Source organism: Polypterus senegalus, chromosome 16, assembly GCF_016835505.1.
Source record: "Polypterus senegalus isolate Bchr_013 chromosome 16, ASM1683550v1, whole genome shotgun sequence".
In the NCBI taxonomy this organism is placed as follows: domain Eukaryota; kingdom Metazoa; phylum Chordata; class Cladistia; order Polypteriformes; family Polypteridae; genus Polypterus; species Polypterus senegalus.
The window spans coordinates 7,645,755-7,652,680 of NC_053169.1; positions in this window are offsets into that span (position 1 = coordinate 7,645,755).

Genomic DNA, 6,926 nt, shown 5'->3' on the forward strand with positions numbered 1-6,926 from the left:
AAGCAGACAGAAGCACTTCTCAAACGTGTGGCGCCAAGTACTGCTGTCGTCTACGTGTGTTTGTTCTGTCGCCGCGCTTGTTACGATTGTTAAGAAAATGCGTAGGAAGAGATGGGGACGCACCCGTTAACCGGAACAAAAAGTAGGGGTCCAAAACAGATCTGAATAAACAGAGAAAAATGGCCGTCATATACAATCAGAAACAGGAAGTGACACGACGAAAGTGACGCGATTGGGTGTGGCATTCGGGATCTGGAAATGACATCAGAGGGAGGCGGTCCTTGAGGGCCGGAACATAAAGTGATGTCAGGTTGACTTCTGAGGACCAGAAGTTGTTTTATGTTGAAGGTTCATCTGTTGTTCTGTGGGTAAAGAAAAGAGAGAGCTAGAGGACAACGCCAACCCCTGGATCAGCGGGAACATACACTCATTTAACTGTCCCCTAATTCAAAATGCAAATGAATCATTAAGCTTCTGTTGTCCTTGTGCTAATGAGCTCCTCAGGTGACCACAGCAAGTTTCGCTTTAGGTTTTCTTTCTCTTACTTCATTTTCGTTTTGCTCTTTCGCTGAAACTCTGGCGGTTTAAAGTGCATGGACTGGAGGATTAGGGGGCAGCGGGTGTTTTAGGAAGAAACCTTGTGGGCGGCGCCTTGGCAGCAGCAGACTCCTCTGCAGTTCATTACAAACCTTTTTAACGAGTTCCCTCGGGTTGAGAATCATGGCTGGCTCCGCGGGATCACACGCTACTTAGCGGGCTCTCCGTTCCCCGGCTCATGCAAATTGCATCCCGCATTGGATCAGACAGTCATCCTCCTCAGAAGGCAGACATGGCCACAGCAGGCGAGGTCTCAATCAAGTGGAAAGCCAAGAAGCCCCTGACCATTAGATAGCAGTATCTCTCTATTATATAAAAAAATCCTGCGACGAGACGGGACACTTGTGAAGATTTTTTCAAGTCCTGTGAGATGAGACTTTGGCCATGAGATTTTGTCAAGTCCCGCCCTCCTCTCAACCATATTCAGCCACACCCATGGTAATCAGTCAGTCAGTCAGTGTCCAACCCGCTATATCCTAACACAAGGTCACGGAGGGTCTGCTGGAGCCAATCCCAGGCAACACAGGGCACAAGGTAGGAAACAAACCCCCAAGCAGGGCACACACACTCCTACACACACACACACACACCAAGCACAAACTAGGGACAGTTTAGAATCGCCAATGCACCTAACCTGCATGTCTTTGGACTGTGGGAGGAAACCCACGCAGACGCGGGGAGAACATACAGACTCCACGCAGGGAGGACCCGGGAAGCAAACCCTGTGAGGCAGCAGCGCTACCCACTGCGCCACCGTGCCGCCCAGACACTTTTCACTCAGTCAGTCACCCATCCATCTATCCATTATCCAACCCGCTATATCCTAACTACAGGGTCACGGGATTCTGCTGGAGCCAATCCCAGCCAACACAGGGCGCAAGGCAGGAAACAAACAGCAGTCAGGGCGCCAGCCCACCACAGGGCACACACACCACGCACACACTAGGGACAATTTAGGATTTCCAGTGCAATGCAATGCCGTAGGAGGAAACCAGAGCACCCGGAGGAAACCCACGGAGGGAGAACCTGGAAAGCGAACCCAGGTCTCCTTATTGCGAGGCAGCAGCGCTACCACTGCGCCACTGTGCCGCCCACCTACAGGTAATCTCACCTCTCATTTGTGTGAATGCTTTTGTCAGACACACTTCCTGCGCTCTCGGCTCTTATACATTTTTACGTTCTCCTCACTTTAAGTTCTTAATTAAAGAAGATGTTTTCTGTCCAAATCTTAGAGAAGAATTTCATCCTGAAGGGTTATCAACAGAAGACATGAGTACACGGGCAATCTCAGCACCGAGAAACGAGGAAGTCAAACGAATTAACGTGAAAAATGTCGATAGGTTACACGCCGAATTGATTAAATGCGTATCAATAGACTCTGCTGAAGCAGTTGGTGGTGATGCGCGGAAGATGAAAACATCAACTTACAATATCACGAAGAATATCGACAACCGTCAACACCACCCGGTCTTCCACCAGCCGAATTACTGTTGAAAGAAAGAAATCCAAGAAAGGTAATGTAGTTCATCTTCAGGGGATAACATTAGAAAACCAAAGGAGATCTTGATATGCCATTCGTCTTAAAACGTTAACCGTTTCCCGTCAGAATAGCTTTTACTATGACAATTAACAAATCACAGGGACAAATATTCGAAAAAAGTCGTTTTATTTAATAGAGAGAAAGAAACAAAATTCACACACGGGCAGTTATACGTCGCGTTGTCACCATGAAAGTCCAAAAGCGGAATCAAAATTCAATGTGATATTGCCGAAAATTTTATTCAAAAAATTGTTTTACGGTAAAAGTGTAAGTTTAAAAAGTATTAATTTCAAAGCCAAACAGAACGAAATCGTATAACGCAACGAATACCTCTAACGCAGCATGAAACGTAACTTAACTTTCAAATTATTACGTCTTACTATTTTTCAATATGGCTAACTACTCGCTGTAATGTAAAATAGTTATAGTTCTATTATGTATAAGTAACAATTCCCATGAAAATAGCAATCTGTTTAAATTGTACATCCACATCCCCAAACATTGCGTAGCGGGTAGTGCCCGCCTGGGGGATGTCAAGTGAAGCCAGCAGGGGGTATTCTTAAAGTTGATGTATAGTACAGTAGAGTATAACCTGCCTATTTTATTATTTTTCTCTTTGCACCTTCAAGTCCCCGATATCTTGCTGCTAAGCTTCAAAATGCCAGTCAAGGACACAGAGTGCTTGGAGAGGGCTAAGCAGGCCATTGTTTTAAGAAACCCAGCCATTGAGACTTTAACTACGAGAGAAAGGCAGAAAGGCTGCTTGCCTTCACGTGGCGCGGCTGGGCCTCTGCCTTCCTGTCTGCCTGCCTGGACACTAACATGAGGGGATGACAAAGCCAAGGAAAGTGTCTTTTATAAGAAACAGCACCCTGGTCTTAGAGGTGCAGCTGCCTTGACCTCCAGCCTGGTGTGGTGTGTGCAACAAGAAGCTCTTCATTTGAGTGGTCAAGTATCTTATGTGGGGGTCCACCTGATTCCAACTTATAGGTGGGAATCGATCAATAAACAGGTCTCAGACATCTGCACAGGGTAAAGAGGGATGTTGGAGAGTTTCAGTCAGATGATGGGCATTAGGTAATGGAGAAGAGCTGCCAAGTGGGCGTGACGAGCAGGACAAAGCACTGTTCTCATTGGGCCTGGAAATACTGACGGACCTCATTGGAGTCGGACGAGGACGGGGAATGGGTTTAATGATAAGGATTGTAATAAAAGTATGGGCGCTCAGTTCATCTGAACCTGGGCTGTGTGTGCATCAAGTAATAAAGCCTGATTCCGCTGCCTGTCCTGAGACTCCGAGTGCCTTTTTTTGGGGGGACTGAGGGTGCCCGTGCTGCCTAATCTGTCTTCAGCACCATTGGTTTGGTTTAGTTGGTTTAGGTTTATTTGTCATATATACAGTAGGTTAACACAGGGTCAACATACTGTACAATGAAATGTGTATGACGAGAAAAACAAGTCACTCAGCCTAGAGCCAATAAAGCTAAAAAAGAATTCAAAATAATTTCAAAAAAAAAAATTACAAGTTAAAAATAGAAGTTCTAGAGCAATATGAGTTGAATGAGCAGCAAGTACAAATGACAGTTATTTCACAGATAATGGTTTATAAGTGCAGATGCATATTCCATAAAGTGCAGAGTATTCCGAGTGTGTGCAGGTACAGTTTGTGTGTGAGTAGTGTGATGTACAAAGTAGGTGTGATGTAAGTGTATGTGGGTGTTCAGGTGTTGCTGTTGAGGAGTCGAATGGCCTGGTGGTAAAAACTGTTCTTTAGTCTTGTAGTCGAGTGGCCAGACTCCTGTATCATCTGCCAGACGGTAACAAGGAGAACAGCTGGCATGCTGGGTGGCTGTCAATCAATCAATCAACATTTATTTATATAGCACATATTCATACAAAAAAATGTAGCTCAAAGTGCTTAAGGGCTGTGGTCCTTTATGATGCTGCTTGTCTTACACAAGCACCGATGGAGGTAAATGTCTCCAGTGGCAGGGAGACTCTGGCCCATGATGTGCTCTGCTGCCTTCACCACTCTCTGTAGTGATTTCCCGCTGCTGGCAGAGCAGCTCCCATACCAGACGGTAATGCAACCCGTCAGCAGACTCTCGACCAGACTCCTGTAAAAGTTTGAGATGATGTTGGCATTCATGCCAAACTTCCTCAGCCTCCTCAGGAAGTAGAGCCGCTGGCGAGCTTTCCTAACCACAGCGTCTATGTGAAGGGTCCACGAGAGAGATCCTTGGTGAGGTGGACACCTAACCAGCTTTGGTTAATCCAAGGGTTAGGTTTAGGGCTTTCGGCAGGTACTATTCTTCTATTTGTTGTTCACTTGTCAATCAATTCTTCTGCAGTCGGCTGTTTCCATTAGGGGTTGCCACAGTGGATCGTCTTTGTGTCCTCGTCATCTTGCTCTGTCACACCCACCACCTTCATGTCCTCACTCACCACATCCATAAACCTCCTCTTAGATCTTCCTCTGTTCCCCTTGTCTATCAGCTCTATCCTTAACATCCTTCTCCCAGTATACTCATCATCTCTCCTCCACACATGTCCAAACCAACGCAATCTCGCCTCTCTGACTTTGTCTCCCAACCGTCCAACTTGAGCTGACCCTCTAATGTCCTCATTCCTAATCGTGTCCATCCTCGTCACACCCAGTGCGAATTTTAACATCTTTAACTCTGCCACCTCCAGCTCTGTCTCGTGTGCCACCGTCTCCAGCCCATATAATACAGCTGGTCTCACTACCGTCCTGTAGACCTTCCCTGTCACTCTTGCTGATACCCGCCTGTCACTCTTCTCCACCCACTCCACCCTGCCTGCACTCTCTTCTTCACTTCTCTTCCACAATCCCCATTACTCTGTACTGTTGACCCCAAGTATTTAAACTCCTCCACCTTCACCAACTCTACTCCCTCATCATCCTCACCATTCCTCTGACCTCCCTCCCTCATTTACATACATGTATTCTGTCTTGGTGGTCCTACTGACTGTCATTCCTCTTCTCTCCTCTCCTCTCATATCTCCACCCATCCAGGGTCTCCTCAACCTGCTCCCTACTCTCATTACAGATCACAATGTCATCACAGGCCACGGGGACTCCTGTCTAATCTCATCTGTCCACCTGCCCGTCACCATTGCAACTAACTAAACTTAACTAGAAGAAAATCAAAGTGGTCACCTCGGGACTTTCAAAGCGAATGATCAGTTCAGCACTGCTTTATCGAAAGATGACCCAGCTTGTTTAATCTGATTGTCCCCCTGCTGGATAAAACAAAAGAGGTCAGAGTCTGAGGTCCTCGTCACCATTAGCACTCCAAATCCAAATTGGCCATGCCAGGCCCCAACAAAGACTCCAGCCCTGGCACGTTTTGTGTTCATTTTTTTTTTTTTTTATATATTCCCACGGTGTAAAGCCGTATCTCGGTCTCATCGCTGATAGCGTGGGACTGCAGGATTTCATCATTTCCAGCAATAAATTGCAGTGAGGTGTCAAGGTGCTGTCACTTGTCAGCAGGGGTGGCTAATAATTAAAGGGAAAAAAAATGGAGAGCGGCTGGGCCCAGGAGCCTGCAGTGCTCAGCAGATGAGGCACAGGGTTTTAAGTACAAGGAATCGATATTATAGCGCCTTTTAACTGGCTTGAGGAAAAACAAAAGAAAGAGTTGGACTCCCATTTTCAAATCAGACTTGATTTGTCACATACAGTTATGAGCGGCACAAGAGTGTCTGGAGTGCAGTGCTTAGTTACTGAACTCTGAGCCTGAGAATTAGGAGAAGAGCAGAGACGTATACTCAGATATGGAGATGGATATTTGAGGAGGAAACTGCAAGACAAGGATTCTATTTTGATATTATGTACATTAAAGAGCCATCAGCGACAAATCAAATTAATAATATAGTGAACAATTAAAGTTGAATACATCAGACTCTGCAGCTGAATGAATACAAGGTAAAGTACCACTTCCGGTTAGCGGAAAATAGCCAAAAAAAATGATAGAAATCTACGTTTTGTATGCAAAATTTGGTTGACCGAAGTGAGAGCGCTGATTCATAACACTGGTCAACAAGCCTTGTGCTACTGGGAGTCTTTCACCTTTACTTTAACAGGTTTCACTTGCTGACTCCAAATCTGAAAAGATTACAAGAGCTGAGCCTTAAGGAGATGAAGAGGAGACCTGACTGAAGGGTGCAAAATGATGAAGGGCATCAGTGCAGTGGAGCGAGACGGTGACTTTAAAATGAGCTCATCAAGAACACGGGGAAATGTCACACAAACATTAGGAAGATTTTCTTTACACAAACAACGACAGACACTTGGAATAACAAGAGACCAAGTAGTGTGGTGGACAGTAAGACTTTAGGGCTTCAGAACTCAACTTGATGTTTGTTTGGAAGACATAAGTGGACAGGACTGGTGGGCTTTGTTGGGCTGAATGGCCTGTTCTCGTCCAGCTTGTTCTAATATTCTAAGTATTGTGACAGATAGGGGGCGATATCGCTCCCTTGAACCCCTGTCCACGACTCCAGACTCCAAGTAAAAGTCCAAATGTTGACTTTATTAAATTGCCACAGTGCACAAAGCACCCTCTCCTCCACTATATTCATAAACACTCACAAATACTACAATAATACAATCCTCCAGCTCCCAGACACGTTGCCCTCCTACCACCCAGCTCAGCTCGCTGTCTGGGAGCTCTCATAGTCCTTTTATATTCCCTGACCCTTGAAGTGTTCCCAATCCCCAGTCCATGTGATCTTGTATCACTTCCGGGTCAGGTAAAAAGTC